Raw genomic sequence first — 27,481 nt, 5'->3', positions numbered from 1 at the left:
TGTTTTAATTTCACTCTTCTTTTTAAATCACAAATCCTTCCATCTTCAATTTCTTCACTCACAATAAATCATTAGCAAAACTAAGTCAGCTGTTATAAACTTTAGAAATATTGCTGTGCCTTATCAATACAGTCTTTTTAAAAATTAAAGAAACTATATCTATGGGTACCATAAAAAATTTTAAACAAATAATTTAGCGTTAAAGACAGCAGACAGATTAATATGATTATCAAAGCATCAAGGACTAAAAAATGTAATAGCAAATACAGTATATATGTTTCATTGCATCTCTGATTCTCCTCTACAAAATATGAAAAACCAACTTAAAATACAAACCAGTTCTTTTAATCTGTTCCATCGTCCATTGCCTTTACATTTCCACACTTTCCATTAAGTAAGCACAGTGACAGATATTTCATCGATTTTAGAAAAAAAAGAACACTGTGTACTGCTTAGTTTTATGATATTTTCCTTGGTTTAATTTAATCAGTGTTGTGGCAAAACACTAATAATAAATGTATCAAATAAAGTAAATGTGAACTTAAAGCCATGCTAAGATAAAATAAGAGTATGTTGTATTACCATTTGATAATTAAATATAGTTATACATATACAACAGATTTTAGAAAACTAAAATCAACGGTACAATTTAGTTATTGATGATATTCTTTAGTTTAATTTATGCATAGGTTTGGCAAAACACAATAACTTAATTTACCTAAATATATATATAAAAAACAATGTGATGTGCAAGTTATGTTAAGTTAATCCAACACATGTTAAGCAATTAGAATTGATTTAAAGTAGCCTCCAAATTAATTCAAAACATCTCTACATTGTTATTTTCATACTGTTTCCAATAAAACATATCAATAACATTATTTTCATAACTTAAACGCTTAAAAAAATCCATAGCAGAGCCAGAGTCGATACAGCAACGATTATCGATTTTTTTCTATAATCATTGACATAGTTTTAGATTAAATAATCCATGATAAACGGTTAGATTAAAATAAACCTACCTCATAGTTATGGAAAATATTATGTTTAATAATTTATTTGTATCAGTGTGAAATATGCAGTTTAGCTGAGTTCTTTTTGTTTACATTTATATGTCAAAGCAAATGTAAACAAACATTGTTAGTGTTCTCATCGCAGCCATGGAGACCAATCAATATTTACTTTTAAAATGTTCACCTCAGAACGTTTAAAGCCAAAGGGGCAAAGCCTACGGTCAGTGTCGAAATGTGAACAGTCCTATAATGGTCCTTGGTATGGTAGCTATATTTTTGTACAACTTAAGCCCAGTTGGTTCAGTAGTTTTTGCACCTATTAGTAATACACATACAGACTAGACACCATTAGATTTTTATATAATAGTATAGACTAGTAGTATTTTCTTATCCTAGAACTCATTTATTAGACAAATAACTTAAATATGACACTGAAAACGAGTATTTACTCATACTCAAACTTATTAAACAAATAATCTAAGTATGACACTTAACAAAGAGCACTTGCTTATCCTTAAACTAATTTACTATACAAATAATTTAAATATGATACCCTAGTCAACAACTAGTTGTCCTCGAACCCATTTATTAGGCAAAAAATTTAAATATGACAAAAAAAAAACAATTATTTACTCATCCTGAAAATAATTCTTTAGACAAATAATTTGAATATGACACTCAAGAATGAGCACTTACTTAACCTCAAGCACATTAATTATTAGACAAACAATTGAAATATTGCATTTAAAAACGAGCATGGATTTATCCTAAAACTAATCTTTTAGACAACCAATTTAAATTTAACACTCATAAACAGTCATTTACTCATCCTGAAAATAATGTTGTAGATAAATGATTTAAATATGGCACTCAACAACGATTACATACTCGATCTTATTTATTACTCGAGTTATATGAAGTAAATAAGTATTTAGATAAATTTTTATTCATACAAGCCCAACTCAAAGTGCCTATTTAAAGGCGGAATGAGTCTAGATTAATGTTGAATGTTGAAATGATCAGCTGATTCTATAGACAACACCTTTTGTTAAAAGCCCTAACATCGTTGATAGCTGGGTACGGTTGTGAAACATCAAAAAGACTTTGACTTCTCACGGGATTGAACTGGTAAACTTCTACTAGGCAAGCACTGTTTCCGAGCACTCTTATCAATTCGACTACACAGACATATGGAGAATTATCCTTACATATACATACGGGGTGTCCCACGAAGGGGTTTAAACGTTTGATTTCATATTACGTGCCCATTCATGCACCGAACTTTCTTAAACTTTACACAGTTTACAAAGTAGGTTCTAAAAATATTCTGGAAAAATTTCAACTCCCTAACCTTAGTAGAAACAAAATGGTGGCATATTGACAAATTTACCAATGTGCTTTCTATAAAAACTACTTTCATGATTTATTATTAGTTATTTATTTATTATTATTATTTATTAGTTATTTGATTTATTTTTAGTTTTCCATTAGGCTATGTTCTAGTTTTTTTTTATTTAAAAGTGATATTGCCCTGGAAAGTAACAATAAAAATATGTTATAAAACCAAAAATACCTTTTTTAATGTTTTTAAAGTAACGTTTTTCAATATGCCGTCATTTTGTTTCTACTGAGGTTAGGGAGTTGAAATTTTTCCAGAATATTTTTAGAACCTACTTTGTAAACTGTGTAAAGTTCGGTTTATGAATGGGCGCGTAATATGAAATCAAACGTTTAAACCCCTTCGTGGGACACCCTATACATATTTAGGGCGAAGATCTAATTGGCTTTAAAATAACCCCACAATCATTTGACGGCTCAAAAAGGGTGTGTCACAGAGAAAGGTGTATAGGTAAAAGATTTCCTCATACACTTAGTAATTTAACTAACAAATGACAAGCCAGTTTACAACAAGTTTGAGCCGTCGGGCAGTTTCAGTTAACGTTCACATTTAATTTCAATGAGAAAATCGGAGAAACAGAACAATATTCAGATAATACATTTGGAAAAGTGAGATTAAAAAACAATTATTTTAAGACAATTTTCATTAAAATCTTTTTATTAAACCAGTTTGAAATAGCATATTCTACTAAATTTAACGACTTTTAAAAATACCACTCAGAGAAACATAATGAAAATGAACCGTATAAATTAAGAATACAGACATATAAAACAAGGGAAATGATAGTAATAAATTTAGCGTACGTTTACTCAAGTCGTTGTATTGCGTGATATGTTTTATGTGCTTATTAGAAGCAAGGCACTTGCGTGCTAGGATGCCGTGTGGACTCGTCATGAGCGTTGTTTCTTTAGAATCCACCAGGGATGTCTTTCCCCCTCCCCCCACACAACTCGGAGCAGATTATAGGCCTACCCCCATAAATCCTTGTGTTTCCGGAGATTTTGTGACGGATTTCATTTTCTTTTTATCTGCCAAGGAAATGTTTACGCTTAAAATATATTTCCGCGGTCATTTTATGTTAAACAGATTTGGTACTACGACCGAAGTTGGATGGTGTGAGTGATTTTCTGTTCCTATTGTAGCTCTAAGTGTTTATAGTAGTGAAGTTTGGCATTGTTTGTTAGTTCTGGTTACAGATCTTACAGTAGAATTTTATTTATCTCTACCGGTACTAGAGCTATCATACTTAAGGCCAAGTAATGTTTTACTAATGCTCTGTAATTTTCAAATTAAATGGTTGCAAAATTTGGTCGGTAGTAGTCTAAAGAATTTTAAAATTTTTTTAGAGGATTGGTAAGGAAATTTACTTGTATTTACCGTTGTCTTCATACAATACTGCATGTACCATAAAACATGTCAGAATTGTAATTCAAGTTTCATTGACATAAGCTTAATTCCTAAAGGAAAAATTACTTTCTACCATATGACTGTATTTTGTAAAACATTACATGGTAATCAATTTCTGCTTGGTAATCATAAACTTTAGATAGAGAAAATTAACATCTTATTATTCTTATTTGTTCGTGATAATTAAGGAAAACAACAGGTGATTATATGAGACTCTACGAGACTCAGCCTCCCTCCTTCCTTCAGAATTAGTATGGCATTAATTCACGAGTAAAATCTTTAGAACACAGGCAACAAAAAAATGTAAATACAATAGAGACCGAACGAATACAACACCATACATACAATACATACAATACAAACAATACACACAATACATACAATAGATACAATACATAAATTACATGGCCTAATCAACAGAAGCATGACGTAATTAGACGTTAATGGGCCTACCACATCCCCAAATACTTCCAATAAGTTGTTTTTAAATGTGTCTTTCAAAATATTCACCGTAAATAATTTTTGTGGCAAAAAAGAGTGAAGGATGAGTATAAAATGAGATGCATTGTGTAGCTTCGTTACTGACAAAGACCAGCTGTTTCATTAACCAGGGCCATTAAAAGCCAGATGACCAAGGATTAGCTGGGTCTAGCTAAGAACCATCAGAAAGCGACTAACCTTTTTCAGAATCGAACTAGCGACCTTTTGATTACCAGGTGAGCCTTATAACCACCCCAGTCATTCACTGGTAGTTCTGGGGAAATAGTTATATGACGTAGTAAATATTAAACAATTGGTGCAGCAACTTTGTGTGCAACTATGAAAGAGTGTATGGAGCAACTGACTGTGTGAAGAGTAGCAATCGATTGTTTAATCACTTGTGCCTCATTGTTGGGTTGTTGTTTTGATTACAGTTGTACTCGAGTTGATAGCTACAATGTGTGCCACTTGTCAAGAAATATTTGAAAATCATAAAATATATACAAACGTCTAATGTTTCTACAAATTTATCGAGAGTAGAACAAAATGATATAATAGATAAATCAATATTAGTTTACTGGTTAGTGAATGTGATCGCTGATATAACTGACTCAAGAATATTAGAACAGAATTTCAAGGACCATAAGCATAGAAATGACGTCACTGGCCCAAATCTCTTTTCTAATTCAGCTGTTTTGGATAAAAAAAGAAAATATCTACTTTGGGGCCAGTAAGATAATTTACGTTTGTCAGCAGATTGTCATTCATTAGTGAAGACTTAAAAAAAAAAAACATGACAGGGACAAGTGTTTGAAGGTAAAAACGAATTCATTTCATTAGTGTAAATTAGTTAGTTGATTACTCTCTCATTATTACAAGATAAGACAAACATCTAATACATACGACATAGAGCACAACGACATTGCACAATTCCCACAATACTTTTTCAAAGAACCAATAAAAAATACTACAAAAATACTAGACTCCACTATTTAGTTAGGGACAAATACTCATTAGAAAATGATCTCCATTATTTAGCATTTTTGGTTTTATGCCAATTCCCCAACAATCCACGTACAGTACATTATGAACACGAATCGTTTATTACCAATGATAATGATTCCACTGATGACAGTGGTGATGATACTGAAGATACGATTACTGATGCAATGGCCCGGCTGATGGCTTTGTAACATGGTTACATATCCAGTAATTAGCCGATCCGCCTCTGAGTAGCCATGTTACATAATCAAACATCTGAACTCCCTGCGAGGCTCGCTTACAGGTGGCAGAGATCATGTAAATGTACAATCAGTGTTCATTGTGATAGGTGGATGAATAATAGAACAGATTAGAGTTATTGAGACAATGAATGATTAAGTCAAAACTAAAAATAAACTATACTTGTTTTGGTATTTCATGTTGAGCGTCAATAAGTTGTTTGCAACAACATATTGTAAAAATTAAAATTGTAAGCCTCTAGGTGCAATCTTATAAGGTTTACACAACTCACATATGAAGTTCTTTGGGGCGGTGTAGATAAAACAGAAAACTATTACCATTAAACTTAAGTTTTTAAATGATGATCTTTAAAGCTGTTTAATATGAGCTTTTTGCTATATCTCATCATGAATCTAAGGGGTTTTAGTTTTATTCTTTTATATTTAACACCATTAAAGATGTATAATCAAGCTCATGTGTTTTTGAAATAAATACTTTCCATTGGTTCTTTTTAACATTTTTCCATTTCGAAAATACGAAGCTAAGGGAGTTTTTTTTAGCTTTGACATTTTTTATAAATTAATACTTCTTATAAAATTTCAAATAGCATAACTCATTTTAAATTACATAAAGATCGTTGGAACAATCTAGCAGACATTTCTTCTCAGATATAATTTGATGGATATGTTAGTAAAATTGTTCAACAGCTCGGGTATAGGCTAAAACTTAAATTACATTTGAACATAACCACAACACTCTAAAATCATGATCGATAACTCTTACATACTTAAATAAACGGTATCAGCATTCTGACACATACTTCCTCCCATAATCTTGTCAACAACCATTTTGTCATGTGTCATGTGTCATTTTGTCAGGTTTGTCATGTGTAAGCAGTGAGAGTAAATATGCGGAAATGGGATTTGTACAATTTTGTTCAGAATTTAAAGGACAATAACATACTAAATTTTTATCAAAATCGTTCGGGCCATTTTTGGAAAAATCCTATTTTCCGTTATTTTATGGGGTTTTATGGGGAAATCCCTACTAAAAATAAAAATTTCTAAAAAATGAAAAAAAAACTATCAAAACTGTAAGGACATACTATGTTAAATCAAAACAGGATTTTTTTCTAAAATCCTATTTTTCGTTAATTTATGGTTTTTTTATGGGAAAATAACATAATTTACAATAACTTTTGAACCGTAAGTTTTACAGGAATGGGATTTGTACCATTTTGTTCAGAATTTAAAGGGCTACAACATACTAAATTGTTATCAAAATCGTTCGGGCCATTTTTGGAAAAATCCTATTTTCCGTTATTTTATGGGGTTTTATGGGGAAATCCCTACTAAAAATAAAAATTTCTAAAAAATGAAAAAAAAACTATCAAAACTGTAAGGACATACTATGTTAAATCAAAACAGGATTTTTTTCTAAAATCCTAATTTTCGTTAATTTATGGTTTTTTTTATGGGAAAATAACATAATTTACAATAACTTTTGAACCGTAAGTTTTACAGGAATGGGATTTGTACCATTTTGTTCAGAATTTAAAGGGCTACAACATACTAAATTGTTATCAAAATCGTTTTTTGAGAAAATCTTATTTTTTCGGGTTTTATAGGTTTTATGGGAAAATCCCCATTAAAAATCAAAATTTTAAAAAATGAAAAAAACCTGGAGATATAATGGATTAGAATCTACATATCAAATTTCATCGAAATCGGACCACAGGTGTAGTCCCTAGCTCTGTACACATCCAGACAAACAGACACACCACACTATCCACTCAAAACTCAAACTCGAAAATTTTGACGAAAACAATACTTTCTCCATACACTATGGTATAGGAGGAGAAAGTAAAAATTATGGTATTAGTGTTTAGAAAGCAGTTGACTACAGCTAAAACTATTTGAATAACGCCGAATAATTTGTACGTACCTATACGGTTGTGTGGTTACATTCCATCAAAGGTTTTGTCCTAAATCTACCTTATCATAAACCATATAAACAATGCAATGCATAAGCAATAAATGATTGTCAAACTTCCACAAGACTTTCTAGCTATTGAAAACCGCCCATTATACTGGATAAATGGCTATATCAGGAAGGTTTATTTAATATTATACATTTAGGTGAATAAAATACTCTCGGAACAAGTATTAAAGCAGGCAATCAAACCAATGAATACAAATAATATAACAATAATAAGGTTTGTACTCATTGATCAAACTCAGTGTGATTGCTGCCAAGTTTCTCTACGGATTAGGAAATCTCAAACTAAGATCAAAAGCTTTAGCGTTTAGCTTTGTACCGTACATAAGCTTTGCAAATAACAATCCAAATAATCAAAAAGATTATATTATAGTAGGCTACAATGATTACGTTTTATAACTGGACAATACATATCTTTTGCTACAGAAAAAAATTACATTAACCTACTTTTTGAGCACCTGGTAAAATCCCTTGGTTGAAGCTCAGTTTTGAGTAAAATATCTTCTTCATACACTGTGTGTTCTCAAGTCAATCCTGCAGACAGGAAAACTCGGTTTGGAACCAAGAACTTACCGATCAGGTTTCACACGCCTCTCACGCTATGCCACTGACATATCATGCGATCCTTTCTCAGCAATATTTACAGTCAACATTGAGGGTCTAAACTATACAAACGCAGTTTGGTTTTAAAAATATAAAATATGAAGAGAAAAATCGAATATATAGTCATGTAAATTCAATGTTAAATCTATTATCTGGTTTTCATTGTGGTTACAGGTGATATAGCGATTTTGGTCCTTAATGCATCGAAGGTAAAATATATAGCTTTTGATGGTTGGGCGCCCAATTGGTTATAGCGCTCGCCTTGAAAGCTGTAAGTAGGTAGATGGTCGATTCCAATCGAGATCTTTACTGGACCCAGGTGCCATTTTTTTGTCATTGGGCTATTAATTGATAATGATATCTAACAAAAAGATGAAGTTTGATCGTAACAAGACCAGGGTTTATACAGTTCCCATTCAAAAATTAAGGAATGCTATTCACTATAAAAACATTATATGTACGACATTCGTGGAGTTCCACACAAGTGGTAGGCTTTTTATCTGTGAGACCATACTCAGTGTGTCAGCAACTAACACTGCTGCTGTGAGGGTGACATGAGGTCGATAGGATACTTTCTTATAGAGAACCAAAATTTCAAGGTGTCCCACAGGGATCGATTTTGGGACCTATTTTGTTTCTGCTGTATGCCAATAACGTGAGCCCATCGATCAAGAATGGGAAGATGATACAATACGCAGCTGGCATGAACATCTGTGTAAAAGCAAAAACATTCCAAGATATGGAGGTCATGTCATTTGATAATTTAAACTTGTGTATTCAAAAGTTGTGTGGGATGAATTTGAAAGCAAGCAATTCCAGTAGTTGAATAAAGTATTTATGCTATCCCTATTATGAACTAGATCTATACATTGTCATCAAATCTTGTTTTACAACTCTAGTTTTGATTTGATAGTAAGCAATTTTTAACTAAATATATGTGCATTCGTTGTAAATAAATTTGTCTGCATCCATCCTTGACACTGAGTGCGAAAAATAACATAGAATCTATAACCAACATAAAGGTTTTGAAAGGGACAACAGTGAAGCTTTATCATTTATCTTTCCAAGTTTTGTTGACACAGAATCACTCTTACCCTGACACAAACTTGTAAAGATTGATTGGCAACTTTATCAGCCTAATGGGCAGAAAAACCAATCCAGATTCCTTAAAACTAGAGTGGCAAGTAAACAATGGCATAGTGTTCACTGAAATGTGTAAACAATGTAAAAAAAATCATATAGTTTTACACTATCAATATGTCAGTCAATAATATTGAAAGACCAATATTGACAGTATTGATGGTGGATTTTACAAAATATGGATATTCTTCAATACAAGTCATGAATAGATCAGTATCCTTTATTTGAAGCACATTGATGGTGATGGTAAGTTAATTTTGTTCAAAGGTTTATTGCGGACATTACCGTTAAAATTGTAAAAAACTTTGTGTTTTGTTTTTACAATTGTAATTGAAAATGTACCTTTGATTCAATAAACCTTTGAACCAAATCAGTATAATAGTTTCATCTCAATATTATTGTCAATACTAACCTGTTAAATAAATAAATAAATAAATATATCTTTTTCACCACACTATGATGTTTTTGGCTGTATTACATATGTTAATTGGTGGCTGAAAGTTACGTTTTGCTGGCCATGCCAGCTGTCATCGTAATTTGGGGACCGAGCAGGTTTTTACAGCCCGGGGCCGCAAAATCAGCTGTCCGCTTACTTAGTTAAAACATGAATGCATTTTAAATAAATAATCAAAATCCATAGCATTGCAATAGAATTGTGTTATTGTCACCGTTGCCTAGCAACTATTTATTTTTATTTTTGCTGATTCCTCAAATTATTTATTCACATAACCTCAAAGTTGTAGTTATGTTGACTATCAGTGTGCATTATTATAGTGGTGAATAGTGGTAATAGGTTATAGTGTGGTGAAAAATATCGTTCGTACCACGGACCGAAATGGTTTTGCAGCTCTCGATCGATTTAAGTTCTCGACTTCGTCTCGAACTTAAAAACTATCTCGAGCCGGCAAAACCCCATTTTCGGCCCTAGGTACGAAATATACTATATTGTCACATAAACGTTTTACAGATTACATAGCATAAGCTACAAAAACAGGTGACATTGTCAATATAACCAACACTGTGTTGTTCAGTATATATTGTAAATTCATTATATATTGACAGTAATATTGCTAGCGTAAGATCTACTAATGCAATTTGTAAACATAGGGAATTTATTTGAAGAGGTAGCTAGGATTCTAAATTTTTTTAAGAGTCAAAATATTGTTGAATTCTAATGTTACTATACTTTTGTAATGTCAAATTTCCACTTTGTTAAATAACACCTTTTTCAAGGCCCACAAAGTAAAAAATAATGTATTTTTGCTGTTGTTGTTAGAGTTGCAAGTAAAATTTTTCGCATAAAATGTGTTAGGATATTGTCACTATAGGAATTATATGTACAATTAATTTTACTGTACAGAAAAGTTTTTAATTTTTTTACTCATATCATGTTATTTAATTAGTTCTGAAATAGTTATTAGTAGAGTTCAAGTCAGGTCATCGAAGTAACCTTTGGCTATCGACTTTACCAAATAATTACAAACCTAATGTTGAAATAGTTGTTCTGCCACATTTACCTATTTAATTCGTAGGGTTTGGTGAAAAAGTAAACCACCCCCTTTGTTGGGAAATTATCTTAATTTTCGTTTAAGCTAAGAATATGGAAAACGTGTGTAGACTGAACTTGTATCAAAGCTAAACTTTTTATAGTATATAGACAAAACTCAAACAAAAACACTTAATCAGAAAATAAATTCGTTATGTACTGTTATATTTAATTTGTTCTTCAACCAATCATGCAATGAAAAGAGTAAAAAAAAAAACAGCCTCTTATTACAAATATAATTGTCCAAATAATATGATGTTGACTTGGAGAACCACCTTGAACAACGTTGTATTGCATATTTCTCCTGTCAAAAGAGTTTGTGGGTTGAATTTAATTTATGATGCAAAAAATGCTCGATATTTGTGTCGACTTTTCAGAAGGAATGTAAAGATTGTTTTAGTATTATGTAGCTTACTCGTTATCCACTTAATGCTGTTGACCAGCAGATCAGCAGTAAAAACAAATATAGAAATTAAGGTGCTAATAAACCTCAATATTTAAAACACATTTTTATCTAATCTGTATATGTTACGTGTTTGTTAGTTAAAACCGATTTAATTTGATAAATCTGTTACATCATAGTAAAAAACAAATAATTACATGGTAAAATAAAAAAAAAAATACATTTGGAAAAAAAGTAAATTAAAAGAAATGAAAAACAATCATCCTACCAATATTATAAAAGGGAAAGTTTGGATGGATGGATGGATGGATGGATGTTTGTGACAAGTAAACACGAAAAATACTAAACCGACAGGGTTTGAATTTGGTAAGATGATAGCTCACATTCCCGATAAACATATAGACATATTCTTATCTCAACAGTCCTTCCGCTCTCCGCCGCAGTGGCTATGAGTTTCCCATGTTAACCTTATGTGTATTCATATTAAGAAGGAATAAAACAATTTTGTCAGCTATTTCATTGACTATATAACACTAGGTAGTGTTATATAGTCAATGGCTATTTCAACTGCACAAGTTGGTTCTATGATATTAAATAGCATTAAAAAGTTATAAGGTATACCAACAGGGTGCAGCACTATTAATTCTTTTTGCATTTATTACAACATCTAATTTTAACCAACTAGCAACAAAAAGCCGTGGTACACAATGAGAACTTCAATTTTTTATATAGTTTAGGTGCAGTGGTAGAACATTAGGGCTATGGTAGAATTGTTATACTTATGAATTAAAAGAACCACATTGTCTTAAACGTGTACTCTCCAATAACTGCAATAAGCATTTCCCGTACGAAGGACGGGTCTCTGCTAGTAGTAAATAATTACGAGAATTGTTGAAGCACACTAGAAATTTATAGATGCACCAAAGATTTTATGAAGCAAGAGGCATGAAAATGAAACTGTCGTTTCGAAACTATACCCCTGAGACTAAATTAGGATTGACGCCGTAAGGTATGTAAACCTATTTATATTGTCAAAAATTTATTCTGGAGGCAATGACGGATATAACATTAAACAAACTCTTCTCAGGGATAATTTTAAAACAAGTTAATACATAAAATAGCCATACAAATAGAAAAGACTAGTGCATGTTGCTTCAAATTACTAAACTCCTTGTAATGAATTAGCGAACGTCCCAATTGTATTCAGCCAACAGAATAAAATTTTAGCATTAATCAAAATTAATCAAAATGGAAACATTTAATCCAAACGAAATAAACTACTTGGAAATCCAACGACCAAGAAAACGTCTATGTGTAAATAACAACTTACTTACTGTAAGAGAGGGATTGCAATTTATTGTATTTATAGAATTTAGTAATTAATACAATAATTGTAATAATTTTCATAACTTTACTAGCTTATAACATAAGCTCAAATTGCGTAGCAATATTTTACAGCTATTGTATAGATTTGTATAGTATAAATACCTTGATTGTATTTGCAACGGGCAAAAACTTGCAAAAACTGAATATAGATGAAACTGGCGATCTTTCACGTGCCTTTTTTGAAGACAAGAATCTCGTTTTAAATGTAAATCAACCCTCAAGAGAAATTTACATGAATATAACACCTCTTGTAGCCACACGAGCATAATTACATCTAGTTTACATAATTTTTTTAAATTTATTCAGCGAACTATTTAGGAAGTTTGTCTTCCATTATCTTACTTTTAATTATGAAGAAGTTAATTACAGAGAACATTTTATTAATGAATAAGTATCTGTGACACTAATGAATAAGGCCACTAGTTCGATTCCAAGCGAAATCATTACTAACCCCGGATGACAATTTATTATTGTGCTGTCAATCAAAGATGCTTTCTAACACCAGGTTGATGTTAGAAACAAGATCAGGGTTTGGACCGTTCCCTTACAAAAAAAAAAAAAAATTAATTAAATACTACTGGCGTAGATAGACACAATAAAATACAAAAGAAATTAGTACATTTCTTTTAGTTGATAGGTACAATAAAAATTTACCTACATTAACAAATACCTAAATTAACGTATAGTTTTATTTTTCAAATACAAATTAACTCTTATTTGATTGAATTTTAAAAGCACGGTTTAAGGGTAGTTAAAAACCTGTTGATCAAACAAGAATCCCTACAGCAAGCAACCCAATATCAACATCAACTTCTTTACACTTCATGTTTTCCTTATTGCGTGGTTCTTTGTAGCATTACTTTAAGATTCCTCTATTCCGACAAATGCCTCATATAAAACATCTCACTCAGAATATCTACTCTTCTATATCAAAGAAGATGACGTGAAGTAAATGTGGTATTTGAGTTAAATTTAATTTATTTACGCAATGTTATACTTTCAGTGAATGTGTACTTCATGACGGATTATTTATTAGGTTTTAGTGAACAACTTTAGAATATTTAGTAAATTTTGTAATGGTGTACAGACGTATGTATATTGAATTTTCATTACCACGAACGTTTCATATTGGTCCCCTTACGCACATTCATCAAGAAGGTAACTAAACAATGTGATTTCTTTTATGTAGTTTTAGCATGTTAGTGTAATCGATATACCACCACATTTTCCATCCTGACCTCGAATGAAATGAAATGAAATAAAAATGCTTCTTTATTGAGGCGGACTTAGGAGCTCATGGTCCTTTCTTACATTTAACCTCTAAATCAACCTCGAACCTCGAAATCAAATTTTCTGTGAGTAGAAACAGATTTTTTTTATATTGTCGGGATGGAACCCTTAAGAGTATAAATACATACTTATAATTAAACATGCAATTTCTCTGTACTTTTCTCTCTGATAGTTCAGGCTTCCGTCTTAAACACTGAATGGCCAGTTGTAGTAAGGGATTTTAGTAAAAAGAAATTGAATGATCCTCGAACATTGTGTTCTACTGTACGAATTGTTATTTCTCCCACAGTTGTGTCACCGGTACAAAACTTTGGTTTGGCTTTAAAGAAGCCTTTGCTTAAATAACTTGCCATTTTATTGTGACGAGTTTTATTTGGACTGTGTTAGTGACAGTGTAAATCTTAGTCAAATATTTGGCTACTAATTACCAAAAAACAAAAGCCATTGTTTGAAACACCAAAAGTCAAAAGACAAAGTTCGATTTTTATGTAATGTTCAGATGTATACGCTTCCACATAAACGACGCTATAAACACCTATAAACGCTTTCACTTTTGGATCGTGAAATAACAAAAGTCAAAATATGATTTGAAATTGAAACTACAGGAATACATGGTATTGCCTAAAATGAAGAGGATAATAAGTATTCCTAGTAGATTCATGAGAATGTATGCTACGAACACGAAATACCCCCGCCGCAGCAAACCTGCAGACTAAGCGAATTTCCATTAACCTGATTGGATTTACACTAAAATGCCTCCATAAAAATAGCACATTTATTTCCTATTTAAATAGAATTAGTTTAACGAGTACTTAGGTTTGCTGCAACAGGGAGGGTAAAAAAGATTTTTTTTATAAAATGATAATAGTTTAGTAAGAAATAAAAGTATTTTCCAAAATCGATCAAAATATGTTCATAAACAAGCAAACTACAACAATTGACTTATTCTCCATAAGAATAACATGGGAATTTTAAAATTACAATTTTTTTGAATTTTCTCCGTAACAATTAGGCGCATAGTAACGCTTCAATATACTAAATTATTTGTTTTTTTAAGCTCTACAAAATGGTTTAAAAAGAAATTGTGAAATTTTGTGTTTTTAGGGTCAAAAATGGGAAAAACCTATTTTTACCTCATAAAACCCCCCATAAACCCCCGTTCCCATAGTCCGATCATACTGGTTCGCGAACTCGTTCAAGTTTATCCCGCCTTACACCTTCAAACCAAATTTTATCAAAATCGGACAAAAATTACTCAAGTTATCGTGCGGATGGACACACACACACATATATATATATATATATATATATATATATCTATATATAGATATATAAAAATTTGAACGAATGGTGTTTTTGGCCTCTGGGGACATCAAAATGAAAAAGTAAATCGGTCCCGGGCTTAGGTCTTACCATGAGACCTACGGTAATAGCTACTTCCCTATAGGGAAATTCGCTAAAATACTAAAACAAGCGTAAAATATTACCTGAATAACTTCAACATATTTACACTGATTCTGAAATGCATGCCCTACAGTAGTTATCCATACAAGACTTGAAGAGCGATCGATTTCGATTGTACACTCCAATCACATTCGGCTCAATGGACTGATTGTGCTATTGACATGGATGATTGCAGAATCCAATCGAAATAAATGGTCTTTTACTCGTATGTTTTTTTTTCAATAAAGGTATGACTGTAAAAACTTTAAATATGTCATAAGTATGTAAATATGTTATCTATATATATAAAAGGCAAAGCCCTCACTGACTCACTGACTGACTCACTCACTCACTCATCACTAATTCGCCCACTTCCCATTTACCTAGGAGGCTGAAATTTGGTACACTGATTCTTTAGGCATTAAATAGGAAAACTAAGTGGTTTTTATTCTGGTCGGACTCTCGGGCTCCGCTCCAGTGGCTCTGCAGTTTTCCATGTTAACCTTATGAGTACTTATATTTAAATGGTATTAATGAATCTTAACAGCTGTTTCAATTAAACAAGTTGGTTCTGTTCTATGATGTTCAAAAGCATTAAAGTTACAAGGATTACCAACAGAGTGCAGCACTATTATTTTTTTTTTATTTTTGACAACAGCTAATTTGCAACCAAAAGGTGAGTGAGCGTAGCGAACAAACTTCAATCCGGAGGCGAGTTAGCGTTGCGAACGAGCTAACCTGAAGGCAAGTGAGCACAGGGAACGAGCTCCAACGTAAAGGTGAGTGAGCGCTGCGAACAAACTTCAACCAAGACGTGTGAACGCAGCGAACGAGCTCCAACCTAAAGGTGAGTGAGCGCTGTGAACAAACTTCAACCAAGAACTGTGAGCGCAGCGAACGAGCTCCAACCTAAAGGTGAGTGAGCGTAGCGAACGAACTTCAACCAGGAAGTGATTGAGCCATGCGAACGAGCTCACTTATGAAGTTAAACGGGGCAAAGCCCGTGGGTACAGCTTGTATGTTATAAGTGTGATAGTGTTATGAGTCATTGTGAACTCTGTGATTAGTGTTCCATTGTGTGAGCTATTTACCCTACATCTTTTATAGACTTTAGTGTTTTGTGATCAGTTATTTTTTTGTATGTTGTATCAAGACTTGACTGCTATACAGTGCATATACTTGACTGTTACTCTCTCCAAAATGCAAGTCCTTCCTCCCAAACACACAGTTAATCCTTGAGAAGTGGTTGCGTTTGTCTTGTTTACTTCTCCTAAAGACATCCTGCCGAAGGAAGAGTTTGCCACAGAGGTGCTGTGAGAGTTTTGTCGACCAACGACAGATCACAACTCTATATAAAATTATGTTTGAAGTAAACTTGGGGCCTTTCTGTATGGCGACTCGTGATAACGGTGGCTAAGGCAGAACTCAAATCTCACATCGCTGTTCTAAACCTTTAAACCCTCCTCATACCTTCTTTTGAAATTATATTGCCGAATATACAAGCGAATTATATAAGCAGAATAGCAGTATTGGAATACTAAGAGGTACTCTTATCATCTATACCTTTTCTGCTTCAGGCAATCAAGTTTCTGAATCTGTACAGTTTCCTCAAGCTTAATCCGATTTAGAATATTCAACATCACTAAAAGAGTGTTTATAGGAATCGTTAGGTGTTAGCCAATTAAAGATATTAAAATTTAGTTACCGTTAAACCAATAACTAATGCAGACCAATTAACAATGTCTTAACTGAAATCACTGTTAATAGTCATAGTCCTAACTGTGCTCATATTTATAAGCCTGTAAATAATATGAAATGCGAACCCCTCGTGAATAGTCCCACTCGGGAACATTTCTCTTATAAACACCGGATTGTAATAATATTGGCAGCTTTCAAATTACAAACTCAGTAGAAATGGTATAGCCATTGAAAATTTATAATAGTCATTATAATCATAGAACATTTTAGTTCTATGATTTCCTGGTATTTGTATCTAAAGTTAATAATTGAGTTGGTTTTCAAAATCTTCGATGGATAATTTCCACTTGAAATGAATGTATTACAACGTTTTATAATGCGAAACAGCTATTAATCATGATACATTTCGTAATCGTTGTTCATTGATTGATTTTATATATTTTTTAAATGGATTTCACCCTTTTACTTTAGATGAAAAATTTTCAGTTTAGAATAAACTCTGTCTCCCTAGATGCGTCTTTTGCTTCAAAGCCAAATTATCAATAAGACTTTTACATCCGTTGTCTTTATTTGTTCTCACGTTATGATAATGAAGTCTTTGTTTTACCAGATAATTGAAAGTAAATGAAACTACGAACAAGTTTCTTTTTTCAAAGTATGCATACGTGACAAGTCCATAGTGATATAATTAAATCAATTGAATACAAACTGTAATACTATTTGGCTAATGCATATTATAAATATAGAGTAAACGACTGTTTTGTATTAAAAGATAATATCAACTAAGTTTACCAAAATTATTATTTGAACCCAACGAAAAGAGATAACATTACATATCAATCAACCAACATCTTAATAGCCTTGTATACTATGAAATGTGTACTAAAGTTTAAAAAAAAGTTTAAACAAAGTTTAACAAAGTTTAAAATATTAAAGAATCAACCATCATTTAAATAATTGCCTTTACAAAATAAATAAACAAACTTTATAAACTTAAAGAAATAATCATGACATAGTCTTGTTTATTTTGCAATAGCGTGTGAACATAAACTATTACTAATATGTTCAACCACGCTTGTATGTCTTAACTGTTCCAACTAAAATATACCAACCAATTTCCAACAGAACCACATTTTTTGTTTACAAACATATTTTCAACAGACAAAGCGGTGAAACAAAAGAGCTGCTCATCGGGAACGACGAAGGCGCATGAACACTGAACACATGCACATTAACCAACCGTTATTGACAGGGCATAAATGTCAAAGTTGAGTCTAGTAATCTGTGTGTCTCCGTGACCCACAGCATCCCTCAGGATCCCATAGAGGTCAAGGTCAAGATAAGCTTTATCACTAGGGGAGACTGGTGGTGACCTGATGAGAAGTCCCTTTAAGTAGTGTTTTTATTGTTTGTCCCTGGAAGGTAACTTACGTGAAAAAGCGTTGAGCAACGAGAACTCCTTGATCATAAGGACGGGGTGACTCTACAGTGAAGATAATGTACTTATAGATAATACGTGTAGGCTTAGGCGTATGGTTTAGGTATGGAGACTTTTCACTTCTTACACATTCTTCTATTAGGTAATGGAAGGCTATACATTAATGGAAGACAATCTCTTGCTTAGTGAACGGTTACTAAGGTGTGTAGGTTCCTCAACAAATATGCACGAAATAGTACAAAGACAGGTTCGCAGCGTCCATATTGGAGTTGACTTAGAATGGGATTAACAGACTCTTAGATTTAATAATGAGATGCAAAAGCAACAAAGAACAGGTTTACTAACCTTGTAAGGAGGTAATCCAGGACATCCATAGGCTAGGCTAGGTGCGCAACAAGTCAGCCTGGGAACAGATCCTGGGCCACCCTCTCCACCCACTACCACCTCCACCCCCGTCCCTCCAACCATTCCTCCCCCAGCCATACGCCAATCATTAGCGCCGATATCTCAATCGTTCCACCACCTTCCACCGTTATCAAAATATTATTAGATTTTAAAATGTAATTAGAGGCTACGACGTCCCTGTTGACAGTTTGCAGATGCACTCGAATTTGGGAAGAGAATTCGATTTTCGGTTGGACGTTTGAAGTAGAAGATGTAATGGGTCGATTGATTAATGATATTTTTAATTCATGTAATTTGGATATGCTTGTGTACCATTCTAAAGAAACGAAATCCATAGTGATCTTGTAAGAGTGAGTGGGATAATTTAATTTCTGGGACCTTAAATGCAGGCAAGTACCTGGGGTCAGCTGAGGGATCCGGCACAGGACAGGGATGGATGGCGAGCTCTTCTCGATGCCCTATGCTCCCGCTAAGGAGCGACAGGAAATAAGTCAAGTAAGACTACTGATGAGAAGAAAAGTCTTTAGCTATGGAACAAAGAGCCAGTGAGCGCTGCCTTGCTGAGTTCTTCATGAGATTTTGTTCGTCTACATATCAATGTGCTGCAGGGCTCAAGTGCTTATCTCCTTGGAATTTTCCCGAAGTGTGATTTTTTATTTATAATTCCTAGATGTTTCTCTCATAGAGCTTTAACTTCAACACCTTAATATTAGTATTTAATTTCTTACATTACTATGGTATCCTCTAATAATAATGGCTACCAGTATGACCAACTGATAAATACGTACGTTCATACAGTCAAAAGCTTTGATCTTTTAGTGTTACTCCACTAAATGTAGGAGTATTCTATCTTTAATATTATTGTAGTTAGGCTACTACATATGAATTTTCAAGAAAATAAACTTTCGAGCATGATTTCAAGGCAGACAGGAAAAGCGAATGTATTCAACAAATCAAAAATGATCAAACGTGGAAAAGATTCAGTATCAATAGAAAAAGTAAAGATAAGCCATTTAATACGGAGGATTAAATAGCTTAATTCTTGGTGTTTCCCATTCGTAGTGTTTGGAAACAATATTCTGAAATTTATTTCACTAAAATGTCAACACAGTTTGCTGCTGACAAAATTCATCTTCTCAGAAATAGTCTACAGTAGAGATACATACTTACATCCTTCAAGGAAAACTCTTAAATAATGAGCTTCCCAAACTACAGATTAATTAATAGATGAAGACTTAGTTTACAAAATTCACTTCCTACAGTATGCGATCTTCTGTTACTTTGGTAATCTCAGAATAGTTATAGTTTGTCTTACAGTATTATCTTTGATCCCCCCAAATCAGCATTAAATCTTGGATAGTGTGTACACAAAATCTTAAACATTTACAAAATGTATCAAGAAAGAACTATTTATGCTTTGAAACCTACCTTCATACTGTCAACTAAGAATTTATTTGAAGAGAAATATCAGCCCAAATTTGAAAGGGGTTGTCGAGAAGAAAAATCCCACGGCCAAATTAGTCTATTGCCTGGATGCCGGTTACAAAAGTCCTTAGTTTGGCTGAAATACATTTTCAACGCCTTCTTGACACTATACTGTATCGTGCAATAAGAACACAGTGTGCGTAACGGGTTTCTTACAAGCTTTTTCACCACACTATGATGTTTTTGGCTGTATTACATACGTTAATTGGTGGCTGAAAGTTACGTTTTGCTGGCCATGCCAGCTGTCGCCAATTTGGGGACCGAGCAGGTTTTTACAGGCCGGGGCCGCAAAATCAGCTGTCCGCTTACTTACTTAGAACATGAATGCGTTTTAAATACACAATCAAAATCCATACCATTGCAATATAGAATTGTGTTATTGTCACCGTTGCCTAGCAACTATTTCTTTATATTTTTGCTGATTCCTCAAATTATTTCTAAAGTTGTAGTTGTGTTGACGATCAGTGTGCATTATTATAGTGGTGAATAGTGGTAATAGGGTATAGTGTGGTGAAAAATAGCGTTCGTACCACGGACCGAAATGGTTTTGCAGCTCTCGATCGTTTAAGTTCTCGACTTCGTCTCGAACTTAAAAACTATCTCGAGCCGGCAAAACCTCATTTTCGGCCCTTGGTACGAAATATACTATTACGAAACGGTTTTCTTCAAGGGTATAAACAATTATCTATTGAAACCTCTAAAAAACTAGAGTGAGGAACCAATCCACCTTTCATCCTTCTCTGAGATAACACTTCCTGAACCTGTATACACCTGTTGTGGTCCGTACTTCAATAGTTACTGGACACCGCCTATCTGTTAACCAAAGACTAGATCGTCATTTGAGTTTGATTGGAGCTAGATTTGTGGGTAATTTAAAAAAAATCGAGATTCCGGTACAACTTTCATTACTTCATGATTGTACATGATTGTACGTATACGCCCTATAAATTGTCTATAGGACCATCGCTGGTCTTTACAATACAAACCTGATTATTTATTCAGTTCATAGACCTAAAACTCTCTCTCTTTGCAATATTAATATAAAACAATATTAAATAGAAGTACGATTTATTGATTATCCATGAAAACAATAAGAAAAGACATAGTGTTTAGTATTGTTTAGATTTGATTGTTTAACGGTTTCCTTGGTTTTACGAATTTATAAGTGAACTAAGAGTATCATTTCATAACACGAGTAGAACATGAGTCGTATTTGAGACTTCTTACATAGATTAGATTTATTACATAGTAGCTGTTGTACCCGAGCTTTGCAATGGGAAGGGGACACGAAATATGAACATTTTGATCTTTACATCTTTTGTATAAAATAGTTACTCATCCACTAATTTTTATAGAAATATATATCAATACCCATTATTTTCATAACTTAAGACTAAAAAGAAATTGAAAGCAGAGCCTGAATTGATACAGCAACGGTTATAGAATATTCTTTTATTTCTATAATCATTGACATAGTTTTAGAATAAATAATCTATGATCAAGTTTTAGATTAAATAAACCTACCACATAGTTGTGTAGAATATAATATTTAATTTCTTTGGATCAGCTGTCTTAAATTGTGGAATAAGCAATCCTCACTTCAGAACTTTTAAAGCTAAACGGGCAAAGCCCACGGTCAGTATCGAAGTGTGAATAGTCCTATGACCATCCGTGGTATGGTAGCTATATTTTTGTAAAGTTTAAGCTCAATCGGTTCAGTAGCTTTACATTAAATAACAATAGACATACAGACAGACACCATTAGATTTGTATATCAAAGTATAGACATAGATTTGAGACCATATGTTTAAACTACGAAATGCATAGAGCACTTTAAATATGGCCGAAAATGACTTACTTTACGCAAAAAATACTGTTACTTTACTACGAATAGTCAAAGGTATCATCCAGTGAGAAAGCGATAGAAGAAAAGCTAAATTGTTTGTAACGTTCTTAATATAAACTGTTGAGTGCCAATAAAAAAAACCTGTTATAGGAAACAAGTTAGTTACCTTAAAAATCTAATTTATCTTTTTCGAATGTACAGTAGTTCATATTCATAAAACCATGGTAACGTTTAACAATCAAATATAGACAATATTAAACATTAGATTTTTTCTTATTGTTCCCATGGATATAAATTAAAAACAATTACCATGAGAACCATGCTCGTTTTAAAGACTGGAACGAAGCATTAACCTATAAAAATATCGAAACTCCTTACAACCCCTTAACACATTGGCTATCTTTGTGTAAAACCTTTGACTATTCCAATAGTCAATGGTAAAACCTAAGCAAAGGTCCTTTCATAATATGTGTGTGAAATTAAAGCAAACAAAAGAACTCACTCACATTTTCAATATTACTCAGGGCTATTTAGAAATACGAATATTTCCACCTCTATTAAATCATTGATATGAAATTAAGGCCGTTGAAGCTTGGAAACAGCTTAGCTGTTTGTCATAGAAACGCCTTGTTCTCAAACTTTGATTAAACTGTGTTTCGCGATAACTTGAAACATTTAACTAATCTCCTTCTGTAATGCGTCTTATTTGACTGTGAATTTGTGAAAGTTTTGCTTTGATTTTAAATAGACTGTCATCAATTAGTTCAATGAACTAATAGCTTAAAACTTACTTCCGTAATAAGTCTTATGGTGTAGGCCTACTTCAATGATAATGTTTGGGGTTAAGCTGAATAAAAGTACAGTAATTTCATGCAGTTTTTTATTTTATAAACTATTAATGAAACAATCGAACCCCGTTGATGATTCAATATTTCCATTTTTATGTTGGGGTAAATTAATTGTTTATTGTGTAATATTAGCGAATTTTCCATATAGGGAATAAGCTATTACCGTGGTACTCATGGTAAGACCTGGACCCGGTACCGATTTACTTTTTCGTTTTGAGGTCCCTAGAGGCCAAAAACACCATCCGTTCAAATATAGGCTATATATGTTTATGTGTCCTTTAGCACGATAACTCGAGCAAAAATGATCCGATTTTGATGAACATTAGGTATAACCGTGTGAATCTAGATTTATTTGAACGAGTTCGCGAACCAGCATGACCGAACTATGAGAACGGGGGAGGGGGTTGTGGGGGGGTTTTATGGGGTAAAAATAGGGTTTCCCATTTTTGACCCTATATACACAAAATTTCACTATTTATTTCCAAACCATTTTGTAGAGTTTAAAAAAACAAATAATTTTGTATATTGAAGCGTTATTGTGCGCCTAATGGTTACGGAGAAAATTCCAAAAAATTGTAAATTAAAAATTCCCATGTTATTTTTATGGAGAATAAGTCAACTGTTGTAGTTAGCTTGTTTATGTACATATTTTGATCAAACATGGAAAATACATTCATTTCTTACTAAACTATTAACATTTTTCAACAAAAATACCTTTTTACCCTCCCTGTTGCAGCAAACCTAAGTACTCGTTAAACTAATTCTTTTTAAATGGGGAATAAGTGTGATATTTTTAAGGAGGCATTTTTGTGTAAATCCAATCAGGCAATTAAAAATGCGCTTAGTCTGCAGGTTTGCTGCGGCGGGGGTATTTTTTAAATACAACGGAATTTTTAGATAACGATTATATTTATTGGTCAAAGTAGATTTAAGGTTAGTGAAATAGTAAAAAATAAGTATTCAACATCAGACCGCACTGTATATTACTAACATGTCTTAACAATTACATCTGATAAATCTATACTCGTGTATGTTTATTCCAACGTTATAAGTGGCCTATAAATAATACCCTAATGATGTTTATTTGGTACACATTTAATAAAAACAAAGTAGATCTATTGTCAATCTAAATGGTAAAAAACATTCTCAACAAACTCCTCTAGCCTCTAACGTTAAAAAATATATATTTAGTATTTCGTTTATAACTTTGGGAGCTTTAAACGTGTCCGTAAAGTTAAAATTAAACAAATTTCAATCTTTCTGGAAAGCATAGCGAGGAATACAAATAGAAATAATATTATATCTGAACATCAATATGAACTGATTGTCTTAGGTAAAGAAACGTCAACTCACCTTAGTTTGAATTATGTCAAGACATACGACCTTTGTACACGCAACAGCAAAACCAAAGATAGACTAATAGATAGGTTTAGAAATTACATTGCAACTGTTTTGTTTAAAAACTTTTTAAGGTGTACACTTTCTGTATTTACATACACTCATACAAGTAGTCAAATATACATAAACATTTAAATAATTATTTACACATATAGACACAAATATACTAACGAACACACACCCAAATAAAACATAAAGGTGATTAAATGGTTAAAACCTAGTAAAATACATACGGTGTTTTTATAGGTTAGAAATACAAACAAAAGTGAGTTATAATCTGAGGAAAATCCAGCGATATTGAGCTATTGTAACATACTTTACGATTTGTTATAATAATCGTATGATGAATTATTCTTTATTTGAGAACACCAAAAAAATTTTTTTTCGAGAATAATTACTCTAGAATTGTTTAAATTAGTTAGACAAACAGTTTTGAAAAATTACTTTTCAGAACCTTTGGGAACCAAATGGTTACGAGCAATAGTACAGCATAGATGACACTATCGCTGTTCCATCTTTGATAAAGGGGCCAACTCACAGAAATATTATATTATTCTTTTAATTGTAACTGATTTGACCCTCTTACTAGTTATTTAATTACTCTCAGGTAAAACTATGTCGAGTGATCAATAAACATATGAGACTCAACGAATGAAGAGTTTAATCACGGCCACCTCTAATACATTAGAGGTGGCCCCCCCCCCCCCCATCTGTATTAGAGGTGGCTGGGGTTTAATTCAACACAAGTCATGTACAACAATTGATTATTTTTTTATTTATTTATTTATTGCTCTTTAAAATTTTTACATTGTGTAGCATTTTTATACTTAGCACTTAATACACCAATGGTCATGTAGACAAATAAAATGTGTGATTGGTTAAGTATTGGTTGTTAATTGGTTAACAAACAGAAAAATGTCTGTAAGAACTTTTTTTAATGTAAAGTAGAAGAGCCAATGGCTAGATTAAATACCCCCGCCGCAGCAAACCTGCAGACTAAGCGAATTTCCATATACACAGCTGGAATTCCACTAAATTGTTCCCTTAAAATTGTCAGATTTATTTCCTATTTAAACATCATTATATTAATGAGTACTTAGGTTTGCTGCTACAGGGAAGAAAATAGGGGGGTTTTATTGAAATATTAATAGCTCAGTATGAAGTAAACAAAATTTCAAAATTTCATTAATATATGTCCATACACAAGCAAGGTACAACACTGTATTTATTCTCCATAAGAATAACATGGTTATTTTAAATTTACATTATTTTGTGATTTTTCCGTAACCGTTAGGCATGCAACAATGCTTCAATATACTAAATTATTTGTTTTTTTGAGCTCTACAAAATTGTTTAGAAAGAAATTGCAAAATTTTATGTTTTCAGGGTGAAAAATTAGAAAAACCCATTTTTACCCCATAAAACCCCCCATAAGCCCCTGTTCCCATAGTCCGATCATGCTGGTTCGCGAACTCGTTCGAATAAATGTAGGTTTACACGTTTATACCAAATTTCATCAAAATCGGATCGTTTTTGCTCGAGTTATCGCGCTAACGGACACATATATAAATAAATATATATATATATATATATATATGAATTTGAACGGATGGTGTTTTTGGCCTCTGGGGACCTCAAAACGAAAAACTAAATCGGTCCCGGGTCCAGGTCTTACCATGAGACCTACGGTAATAGCTTATTCCCTATATGGGAAATTCGCTAAAACCAAACCAATTTAAGAAATAAGCTAAGAGTTTCATTCTAAAATATTTACATAAGTTTTCTTTATTTTGTTGTTTAATTTAAACAACGAATTATGGTTGTCAACGTTTAAAGAATAACTGATTCAAACCATTATTTTCGTCCATGAGAATCAAATAAAGTATATTCTGTAAAAAATTGATATACAATAGTTAATTAAAACAGAGATGAAATACATACATTTACTACAATAAAATAATAAATACCACAATTATTGATGTCTAGGGCTAGAAGTCGATAATTTACACTGATAAAACATAAGAAAAATGTTTTTTGTCATTATCGTTCCCCGAATTGAGTTTAAACATTTATTTTCTGTGATATCGAAGCTAGACCTGTACAAGCGTCGTTAAACTGTATTCCATTAATTCACCATTTCCATAGAACGAAGAGAATCGTCTCTTCGTTCGACAATTAAGACAACAAATGGCAATGTATCAAAGGCGTTATTGTAAGCCTAAAATAACAGACGTAGGTTCGTGACTTAAGTGGGTATTAAACGTAGGAATTTACTTTATGGATCAAAAGAACAATTTGATATTTCTTTTCAATACGGTACTATATTAGATACTGTACGTTATATAATTTGAATTACATGTTTTAAGTACCCTCACCACGGTAAACTTGCAGAAAATGTGAATTTCCATTTGCCTTATTGGATCTTACGAAAATAGTTCCTTAAACATGCTGAATTGATATCTCATTTAAATAATACTACGTTTTATGATTACGGTAGGTTTGCTTCTACAGTGAAGAAAAAGAGTTTTTTCGTAAAATGTTAGTAGTATAGGATAAAATGAATATATTTGCCATACCTGTTTAAAATATATCCATAAAAAAACAAACTAGAGCAGTTTGCTTTTTCTCCGCATTAATAACCTGAGATTTTTTAAAACGGTACAGTTTTTACGAACTATCTTCGTAACAACATATACAAAATTATTTGTTTGTTAAGCTCTACAAGCTACTTTGGAAAGAAAATGTAAAATTTGATGATCAACGGGGTAAAAAGGAAAAAAGCTATATTTCTATCCCTTAAACTCCCGTTCCCATAGTCCAATCATACTGGTTCGCAAACTCGTTCGAATAAATGTAGGTTTCCACGCTTGTACAAAACTTCATCTGAATAGGCAAATTTTTCTCGAGCATAGTCATTGGTGTGATTTCTGTGATGAAAATTATTCATCATAGTGTCCAATCGGAAAAGCGATAAGAACGAAGGACGATCAGGAACGAAGAATAATGAGTGTCCGATCAGGAAGAACAAATTTTT

At 32.5% G+C, this 27,481-nt stretch overlaps 1 protein-coding gene across 1 annotated transcript in view; it reads right to left on the bottom strand.

The window, feature by feature from the left end:
• LOC128988636 (probable G-protein coupled receptor CG31760) overlaps positions 1 to 18,851 on the bottom strand; it is a 119,884-nt gene extending 101,033 nt beyond the window's left edge. Inside the window, exon 1 of the mRNA XM_054410113.1 lies at positions 18,811 to 18,851. The gene's annotated coding sequence lies outside the window, so the exon portion shown is untranslated. The remainder of the gene's footprint in view (positions 1 to 18,810) is intronic.
• Positions 18,852 to 27,481: the final 8,630 nt, after the last annotated feature.

Source organism: Macrosteles quadrilineatus, unplaced genomic scaffold, assembly GCF_028750875.1.
Source record: "Macrosteles quadrilineatus isolate MER2022 unplaced genomic scaffold, UCM_ALF_1.0 Scaffold_3__2_contigs__length_128488019, whole genome shotgun sequence".
NCBI lineage: Eukaryota > Metazoa > Arthropoda > Insecta > Hemiptera > Cicadellidae > Macrosteles > Macrosteles quadrilineatus.
The sequence above is the reverse complement of the archived record's forward strand: the minus strand, read 5'-3'. Positions and strand labels throughout refer to the sequence as shown.